Genomic DNA, 10,828 nt, shown 5'->3' on the forward strand with positions numbered 1-10,828 from the left:
GAAGTGAGTGATGCAAACAGGCAACATGCATAGGTACATGTCAGGAGATTGAACAGCACATGTCCAAATGAAGTCAGAGACACTGACACAAACTTGTAGTTTTATATAAATAAATAGATTTTACATCCATATTTACAGCGAAAAAAGGAACTTGGGGAAACAGGAGCATCATGAGGTAAATCAGAGAAGCATATAGGGCACACAAAAGAAAAAAGGCGGGAAAAAAGGGAAACTCCCCCTCCACACCTACAGCAACCAATCACAGCAGGGATTGCCTCATACAGGAGCCAGCATTCTCCAATCAATCAACCACAACTGTGTATTCTGGCTCATTGTACAACTCCACTTTTCCCACTGCAAAATTTAAATATCTTAACATCACTTACAATCTGTTAGGTTTGAGCTTTTTAATAACCTATGCAATAGATAAATAAATCACTGGTAAATGAAATAATTACACATATATATCACTACTGCCCATAAGATATACAGTATGCACATTTTAAGAAGACAGATTCAGTTTGTTTTATGCCCCAGAATGCCTTTACCTCTTATTCAGATAAAAACATAAATGTATTAGAATAGAATAGAATTCTTTATTGGCCAAATGTGATTGGACACACAAGGAATTGGTCTTCGGTGCATAAGCTCTCAGTGTACATAAAAATCATAAGTGATAAATCATAGTCATCGTAAACACACGTTCAACATAAATCATAAAATACAAGTTAGTCATAGTCATCGGATTTTTTAGTAAAGCATTATACAATAAACCATAACAACAAAAACAATTATCTGGAAATTTTTGTGGGTCAGATTAATGTCAGGTTCACTTTGACAGCTTTGCCTTGTCTAGTGATTAAACTTTTGGACTTTCAAAAAAAGTGTCTAAAGGAAGAAAATGGGGAAGTTTCTCTGTGGTTGATACTCTTTTGTCTGTTTTTAAGATGGCACCTTTTGGACCCCAAATATATCTCTTGGACCTCAGTGCTCTTGTTTTTTTCACACCTTCACGCCAACTCAAAGAATATGACCAGTTGGAAAATAACATCTTTTTGGGGACATTCTTTAAGAAGAAAGTGAGGGGAAAATTCTGAGACAGACTACAGATTGGCCCTGAGGTGAGGCTGGTACTTGGCTTGGTAAGTACAAAATTCATCAAAATTTGGGGCTTGGAGACATCAAAATGCAGAAGGTTAAGATAATTTGAGAATCTCTGTGGAGATTCTCAGTGATCCATGTTGTCCCCGAAGATCCTTTTTGAAAAGGTAACTGGAGTTTCTTTGTTGTTTCCTTATAGACATTTCGCTTCTCATCCAAGAAAAGTCAATTTGCCTCTTCAAAAAGCATCTTTGGGACAAGAATCATTTGAGGTTTCTCTACAGGTGCTGGATAGTAAAACTTGGTCTTCCATACATCCCAGTAGTGAAAGAAGCAATGGAATGGGATTCTTGCTATCAGGCTTAATACAGCTTTTAAAGGGATTGCAATCCATCACAATCCCTTAATCTCAGCTGAGCCTCGCAACTGGGAAGTGGGAAACTTGTAGTAGTAGCAGAAGTTAACGGTCCTCGTGTTCCAGCTTATGATCCAACTTCAGTTGAGTTTGGCAGGTAGCAACCCATTTACACTTACCTGCCATGTTCAGTTGGGAACTGAGGAAGAAGTTAGATAACAGGGGACGATGAAAATCTTTTTCTGTTTGTTGGCTTCTTCCAAGTTGCTTATCCACCCTCGTGCTCTATTTTAGCCTTAAGTAAAGGGATCTGAAATTAACTGTGTGGTTAAATCCTCATGTTTCAGATTATAGTCCAACTTCAGTTGGGTTTGGCAGATGCTCTCTCTCTCTCTCTCTCTCTCTCTCTCTCTCTCTCTCCTCTCTCTCTCTCTCTCTCTCTCTCTCTCTCTCTCTCTCTCTCTCTCTCTCTCTCTCTCTCTCTCTCTCTCTCTCTCTCTCTCTTTGTAAGATACTCAAAGATTTACTTAACAAGGAAGATCCTTGGGCTGGAGAGAGGTTTCAGAAAGCCTCAACCAAACTCAACTGAAATATGTTTTTAGAAGGAGACAAGCTGAAGGTGCAAGCTGAAGGTGCAGCACAGGATCACCTAAATAACCTCACATTCCAGATACTTAATTGGGAGATTTAGGCCTTACCAATCAACTCCAGGTTCTGCTCGTGAAAATCAAAGAAGAGAATTGGTAGCTTCAGATGAGAGCTAGTGTGAGCTAACTCAGCATCTGCTCCAGGCTCGATTCTCAAATGGTAGCATTTTTATCTCAAATTTGAATTCTAGGGTATGGGTGCCTTGAGGTAGCTCATGGGGGGGATCAGTTTCTTTTGAGTTAAGTGGTAACCATCCATGCTGGATGGTTCACTGTGCCATCTGTCATCCTAGCTGAATTCAGAAATTAGTCAAACTAGTGGGTGACTATACCCAGCCGGAATCCCAGCTATGATCTTCCTGATGAATGCTGGAGTTGAGAGAAAGTAGCAAGGAATAAGAATATTATCTGGTTGCCAAGCCTGCCTTCTCAGTTAGGAGAGGTGAGTTTGAAGGTGAAAGAATTGGAAAGAATGCGGCTTCAGCCTAAAAAGGTTCCAAGCCTAAAAAGCTCACCCTAGAAATTCTCCGCTTCTCAGTTGAGTAGGTAAAGAAACCTGCAAAGATGTCTCCTACAAACATTATACTCAGCTGTGTGATACAGAAGCTACAAAGCCCAGAGTTCAGCTCAGTTGGCAGGCAGAGGGAAGCTAACTGGGTACCTGCTTGGTGCCCTGGGCACATCCCAAAGATTTTTTGTACTTCTTTGGGTTTTGTGGTTTTTTTTTATTTTTTATAAGACAGCGAAGAGCAAAGAGGAAGCTTAGATGAATGTGCAATGCCTGCTCTCATCTGGGAGATCCTAAACGAAATGCCTAAACGCCCCATCCTTTGCTAACTTTAGGACTCATTCCCGGGGGTGCTTAGCTAGTCCTTCAAAGATGGTTCTGCCCAGATGAGCTGGAGGAAGTTCTGGATTGCTACTAAAAGTTTCTGTCCTCTCAGATAAATGTTAGGCTATAGTGAAGCTACTGGGCTGCAAAAAGAGGCAGCTCACATCTTGGCAAGTGGAAGAGGGAAGGAGACAGCAGGAGCTCGGATGGGAGTAGGTGGCAAGGATGCTTGTTATCAGGGTGATGCTTGGCTGGGAAACTTTTGTGCACAGTCTGCTGAATGTAAGCTCCAGGCCAAGTGCAAGACACCCTAACACCCATAATAATGAGGATCTTCCCTACTGCCAGATTAAAAACAGAACAGTTCTTCTAAATTGACCCTTTTCATTTATAATGGAACTTACTACCTAGAGCAGACTTCCCTAACCTGGAGCTTTGCAATTTATTGCACTGCAACTCCCATCATCCTGACCCTTTGCATGACCCTTGATAACAGGTACAAGGCACTGTTGTTTAGCATCCAGCTTGCCTTCAGAAATCATGGGCACTCCATCACTGCAGATTTTTAGAAAGAGACTGGACAGTCACTTGTCTGAAATGGCATAGGTTCTCCTGCTTGAGCAGGGGGCTGGACTAGAAGACCTCCAAGGCCCCTTCCAGCTCTATTCCTATTCGTATTCTCTTCTATTCTCTTCTATTCCATTCCATTCCTTTCCATTCCATTCTAAAATCACTAGAATTTAACCTTGCTATCCCAATCATGGCTATAAAATTCATTCTCTTTCTTGTTGTTGTTAATTGCGAAGTCGTGTCCGACCCATCGCGACCCTATGGACAACGTTCCTCCAGGCTTTCCTGTCCTCTACCATCTTCTGGAGTCCATTTAAGCTCATGCCTACTGCTTCAGTGACTCCATCCAGCCACCTCATTCTCTGTCGTCCCCTTCTTCTATTGCCCTCAATCTTTCCCACCATTAGGCTCTTCTCCAGTGAGTCCTTCCTTCTCATTAGGTGGCCAAAGTATTTGAGTTTCCGCTTCAGGATCTGACCTTCTGAAGAGCAGTCAGGGTTGATCTCCTCTAGGACTGACCGGTTTGATCGCCTTGCAGTCCAAGGGACTTGCAGGAGTCTTCTCCAGCACCATAGTTCAAAGGCTTCAATTCTTTGGCGCTCAGCCTTTCTTATGGTCCAGCTTTCACTGCCATACATTGCAACTGGGAAGACCATAGCCTTGACTATACGCACTTTTGTTGACAGGGTGATATCTCTGCTTTTTAGTGTGCTGTCTAGATTTGCCATGGCTTTCCTCCCCAGGAGCAAGCGTCTTTTAATTTCTTGGCTACAGTCCCCATCTGCAGTGATCTTGGAGCCCAGGAAAATAAAATCTGTCACTACCTCCATTTCTTCCCCATCTATTTGCCAGGAATTGAGAGGGACAGATGCCATGATCTTGGTTTTCTTAATGTTTAGTTTCAACCCAAGTTTTGGACTCTCCTTCTCCACTCACAAGGAGCTTTCTTAGGAATTGTTTATTGTTGGACTTGTGTAGTATCCACACGTTTGTAGCAACATGAGGTTAAGATAGGTTTTCTCTCTGCAGACTAGCCAAAGTCCCAATATTCTATGAAGCATAACATTTATTTCAGCCCCTTACTGTGGAAATATCAGCTACTACAGATAAATAAGGAGAATGGAATGAGAGAAACGTGGATAAAGATGTTGAAATTCAGGTTTCTGATGGAAAGTTAAATTCAAAAGTGCCAATTCCCTTTTTCATTTGTTCCTTTCTCTTTAGCTTCAGTTTGAATCCAGATGGCCTTTGATAGGCTTTCAGGTTGATCCCCAAGGCCCCAAACTAACCACTTGGTTGCTTGTATCCTGGCTAGTTGGCACACGTAGATGAAATTGTCTTGTTTTGGCAGGGGAAAGGTTTAAAATGGTACATCATCTATTGGGAAAGAGATATTGGTCAACATTCAGTGATAGTGATGGGGTCTCTGAACCCACCCACCCACCCACCCACCAAAGCTGACAGCACTCTGCAGAGAATCTTCCATTTCCTGAATTCAAAACAGAACAAATGGAAGTGGAATCTATCAATTAATCCATTTTACTGCAGATTTCTTGCATACAGTCTGATCCATGCTCCATTTTTTCCATTGCAACTTGCTTGCTTCTTTACTTAAATAATGGAAGGCTATGATAGTTAAAACTGGGGCTCAATAAGAGGAAGTAACGATTAGATTAGGTTAGATTAGATTAGATTAGATTAGATTAGATTAGATTAGATTAGATTAGATTAGATTAGATTAGATTAGGATTACATTAGGATTAGATTAGGATTAGATTAGATTATCTTTATTGTCATTTTTTTTCCTGTGGGCACAACGTCACACGTTAGAAATGAAATTTAGTAGCTCGTTCTCAAAGTGTACATATACATAACACACATTTAAAACATACTATATACAACTTATGTATAGACCTACACCTTTAGCCATAATTAAGTTTTGAAGACGGGACCTTATTTTGACTGCATTGAGTGGGGTTTCTTCTTTTTTGAGGGGGGGTCTTTGGTGCTCTCGAGCTTGTTTTCTTGCAGATGTTTCATTACCCAAACTAGGTAACAACATCAGTGCTAGTTTGCCCTCAGTTTAATTTCTGGTGGGTTGCCCTACCAGGATTTGCGAGAGTTATCTTGGGGATGATTAGGCTGTTTACTGTTGGCTTGTTTGGCAGTTCCTTGATTGGGGTATTGTTTATTTTGATTGTTGGTCTGTTGTTAAACTTGGAGTTAATCTGTGTTCTTCTGGGTGCTGATTGCTATTGGGGGGGCGGGGGTGTTTAGATCTTTTTGTTCCCTTTTCTTCTTCTAAGAAGGCCTTTTTGTATTGGTGCTCTGGGTCTTGATCTGTGGTATATGTAAACCAAAATGAACTATTTAATCCCATAGATGTTGTCTGCTTGTTATTGTGTGATCCTTTGTCTTGAATGGGCAGGACTGTTACCTCTTCCCAAAGAGCCATTTTCCAAGTGCCCAAATTTTGATCACATGATCTTGGGGATGCTGCAATGCCATAAGAGTGAAAAATGGTCTTGCATCACCTTTTTCAGTACCACTGTCACTTTGAATGGTCGCTAATTGAGCCATTGTATATCCAGGTCTACCAGTACCAGCATTTCAAGTTCTGAAATAAAGGCCTGAAAGAGGAACACGGATGTGAATATTCAGAAAATGAATAACCTCGGTTTTGCTTTACTTAAAACAGAATTCTACATCTCATAATATAAAAAAAATATGCTTGAGGTCTTCCCCTGTCCCATGCACTAATTAAATTTTATATTTCAGGTGATTCCGGATGGTGGATCTCTCCAATGGCACCATAGAGCTATTCCACATTTATCTCCCTAATGAAATCTATTTGAAGAATCAAATCAGAAGGGCAGGGCCACTGTTTCTGGAAAAATCTCTCTCCATAAACTCCCATGAACCATATGGAGCAGTGATTTTCCAACTTGGCAACTTTCAGATGTCTGGACAAACTTCCAGAATTTCCCAGCCAATGGAGAATTCTGGGAGTTGAAGTCCACCTATCTTAAAGTTGCCAAGTGTGGAAAAACGCAGGGTTAGAGTAATGTCTAGAAGCCCTCAGGTCCACTAGAGGATAGATCTACACCAGCTTCATCATCCTGTCTTTATTTTCCCCTGCAGATCCTCCCAAAGCCCCCTCTGTGTTCCCATTGACTCCTAGTCACGAAACCCGGGTGGCCAGGGCACTGTCCACTGCCTCCAATGTGACCATCGGTTGTCTCATCAAAAACTACTTTCCTAAACCAGCCACAGTGAAATGGAATTCAGGTGCCATCACCAGTGGAATTGACAATTTCCCTCCAGTTTTGCAAGCATCCGGTCTGTATACTCACACGAGCCTGCTCACCATCCCCTTCAACAACTGGGAATCCGAGACATTCCAGTGCAATGTCGAGCATGCAGCCACCAATACCAGAATCAACAAAAACGTTGAGCGTGAGTCCAGCAAAATTGCTCTTATGTTTGCTTTTCCTTTCAAAGGGCAGATGATGATGATGGATGATGATGATGATGATGATAATAGTAATAATAATAATAATAATAATAATAATAATAATAATAATAATAATAATAGAATTGGAAGAGATAATAATAATATACAAATTGATGGAGAAAAATTCAGATTGACTGGAGAGGAAGAGTATATACTCTAAGTCAGACATGTCAAACACAAGGCCCGGGCCCAGATCCGGCCCTCGAAGTGGTTTCATGCGGCCCATGAAGCCATCCTGGAAACAGTGAGGGAACGGCCCCCACTGCCTTGGCCCTGGCCCAGAGACCCTCAGATCTGTCCCACTCCTGCCAGGCCCCCATAGGCACCCTTGATGTGAATGATGTAGAGCTGGCCATGCCCACCCAGTAGGCCATACACACTCTAGCCACGCCCACCCAGTAGGCCACGCCCACCCAGGCCATATCCACCAGGCCCCCTGAGGGCAACTGCAATGCTGATGCGGCCCTCAATGAAATTGAGTTTGACACCCCTGCTCTAAGTGATTCTTCCTGCTCTGGTGTGCAAGGAAGAACAGAGCAGAACAGGAGCTGGAAGGGACCTTGGAGGTCATCTAGCCCAACCCCCTGCTCAGGCAGGAAACCCTATACCATTTCAGACAAATGGTTGTCCAATTTCTTCTTAAAAACTTCCCATGTTGGAGCATTCATCACTTCTGGAGGCAGGTTGTTCCACTGGTTAATTGTCTTCACTGTCAGGAAATTTCTGCTTAGTTCTATGTAGGTTGTTTCTCTCCTTGATGGCTTTCCATCCATTGCTTCTTGTTGATTAGGCAAAGACAAAATCAACCCCCTAAGTATGACAATAATGAGTTGGGGGGAAAGATATAGTATTCAGGATAATAGTAGATTTCTGCTTGGAACCAAAAGTCCTACAGTAGAAGAAAATAGCTCAACATGGGGTGTTCCCATTATGATTTGCAAGAACCAGACAACTGGTGTAAAGAGAAAAGATCTGGGACTTTCACATCTGGATAAGGGAGAATCCAGTTAAGCCATTTGAAATTTCAATAATGAGAGGTGCAGGTTTCCGCAAGCTTATTAAACTGCATGGAAGTCTGGAATGTTTTCTAAAATCCATGACGTATTTCAGTGCAATGCGTTTCTAAAGGTTTTATGGCTTTATTATCCTTGAAGGAGCTTCACCAATACGAAACTGCTGTCAAAAATACTGTCAAAAATGGCTGTACTATTATCTCATGCAGATGTGTTGCTGATGTTCCTCATACCATCAAAGTGGAACCAAATTGCTAGCTACAAATGACATTAATTGTAGTCTCCTTTTAAAAACAGCAGTTAAATTACCTCTTGTATGATGATCTATATTGCATCCTTAGGATCTAGCCTAAGATTCTTTAGCCACAGTAGATTTTTAAATAAAAGGACTCTTGCTTTCTCAAGTACTTTATCTGCAGTAATTAGGCAGTATGAAAGTGATCCAAGGCCTGGAGACTAAAACTTAAGAACAGCTGCAGGACTTGGGTTTGGCTAGTCCAGGGGTAGGCAACCTCGGCTCTTTTATGACTCATGGACTTCAACTCCCAGAATTCCTGAGTCAGTTGAGGTTGCCTACCCCTGGGCTAGTCTAAAGAAAAGAAGAAATAGGGGTCACATGATAGTAGTATTCCAGTATTTGAGAGGCTGCCACAAAAAAGAGTGGGTAAAATTATTCTCCAAAGCACCAGAGGGCAGGACAACAAACAATGGTTGGAAATTGACCAAAGAGAGAAGCAACCTGGAATTAAGGAGAAAGTTCCTAGCAGTGAGGACAATTAACCAGTGGAACAGTTTGCCACCAGAAATCGTGGGAGCTCCATCACTGGAGGTTTTTAAAAAGAGATTGGACAGTCGCCTGTCTGAAATGTTGTAGGTTCACCTGCTTGAACGGGGGGCTGGACTAGATGACCTCTAAGGTCCCTTCCAGCTCTACTCTATTCTATTCTATTCCATTCTAAAGTCACGTTTGATTTTGTTCAATTAGTTCAACTGGAATAGAGAAAAAAGTGAATTCTGTCATTTACTTATATTAAAGAAAATTGGTAAATAAGTGAAGTTCATAAACAGAAACGCAGTTTGTTAATGTGCTAAACATGAAGTTTGTTCTTGAATCAATGGTGTTTAGGATGAATATTGTTTGTCTTTTAAGCCAAATTGTGTCAGAGAATCGAATTAAGCCTTTGGCAGTTTAGGTCTTGGTATAACTTTTCTTTTCTTTTCTTGAATGGCTGAAATGAAGAAGGATCTGGAGGCAACATAGAAAAAAAAATGGAGGACATAAACCCCTTTCCTTCTTTTCTTGTACTGGAAGCAGCAAATCCAAACCTGGAGCTGTGGGGACAGGAAACCTCATGGTTTGAAAGGGATTCAGAGAGGATGAATCTTCATGAGAAATGTTGTTGTTAGCTGCGAAGTCGTGTCCGACCCATCGCGACCCCACGGACCACGTTCCTCCAGGCCTTCCTGTCCTCTACCATCTTCTGGAGTCCCTTTAAGCTCACGCCTCCTGCTTCAGTGACTCCATCCAGCCACCTCATTCTCTGTCATCCCCTTCTTCTCTTGCCCTCAACCTTTCCCAGCATTAGGCTCTTCTCCAGGGAGTCCTTCCTTCTCCTTAGGTGGCCAAAGTATTTGAGTTTTAGCTTCAGGATCTGGCCTTCTAAAGAGCAGTCAGGGTTGACCTCCTCTAGGACTGACCGGTTTGATCGCCTTGCAGTCCGAGGGACTCGCAGGAGTCTTCTCCAGCATGAGAAATAATGACCATTAAACCATGGGATCACAAAGCCAAAGGGCAAATAGGACAAGAATGGGTGAAGCAAAAGATATCAGTTAAGGGCTGTTTCATTTTAGAATCTGCTAATCAACTCAATCAATTCTTTCATTTCATTCTTTTTGCTCCTTTTATTGATCAGTATTTCTAAGAAGGTGAACTAAACTGGAACAGGCTTCAGGGAATAACAGGTAGGCTCTGCTTTAAGACTAAACGTCATTCCTATGCCCACAGGATGTGAAGACCAAGAACCGGTGTCTCCTGAGGTCCACCTGCTCCATTCCTCTTGCAACCCGAAAGGCAGTGATGGATTCATAGAGCTGGCATGCTTCGTTAAGGGTTTCTACCCCAAGGAGATTGAAGTTGAGTGGCTGGTGGGCAGCCACCATGGATTGCTGGCTCCTTACACAGAACCTGCCAGGCGTGATGTGAACAAGCACACTTTCAGTACGGTTAGCCGGGTCAACATCACTCAAGCAGATTGGTTGGAAGGAAATACTTACTACTGCCAGGTAACCCATGCGGCGTCACAAACCCAGGTGAAAGGCAGAGCCAGGAAATGTGAAGGTAATCATGATGGAATGCAGACTCTGGTTTGTATAATGGGGAATGGACAAAGAATCAGAAACCAAGGAGGAAGATAGCTAATCCCTTTATAAAGACCTTCGCTCATATAAAAATCCATACTATTTCCAAAGTTCATTGCTTGCTAATAGTTAGATATTCAAGAAAATCCAACATTGCTATTTTTCGGGGATAGCTGGAAGCAAGAATCATAGTTAAGACAGACCGACCTGTGGAATGCTATCCAGTGATAGGAACGGACATCTTAGCAATAAGTAAAATGATCTCAACCAGATCGTGAGACACACTGTTAGTACTAGTGGGCAACGGTTTCTTGCTACTTGATTATTGATATTGAAGTATACGTTTCTACTGATAACATGCTTTCTTCTTTTAAAAGATGATTCTGAGGGATCTTTGCTTTAGGTTTACCGTAACGACTAATCTTTGGAAAGACAGAA

This window comes from Vipera berus, assembly GCF_964194415.1.
Source record: "Vipera berus genome assembly, chromosome: W".
In the NCBI taxonomy this organism is placed as follows: Eukaryota; Metazoa; Chordata; class Lepidosauria; order Squamata; family Viperidae; genus Vipera; species Vipera berus.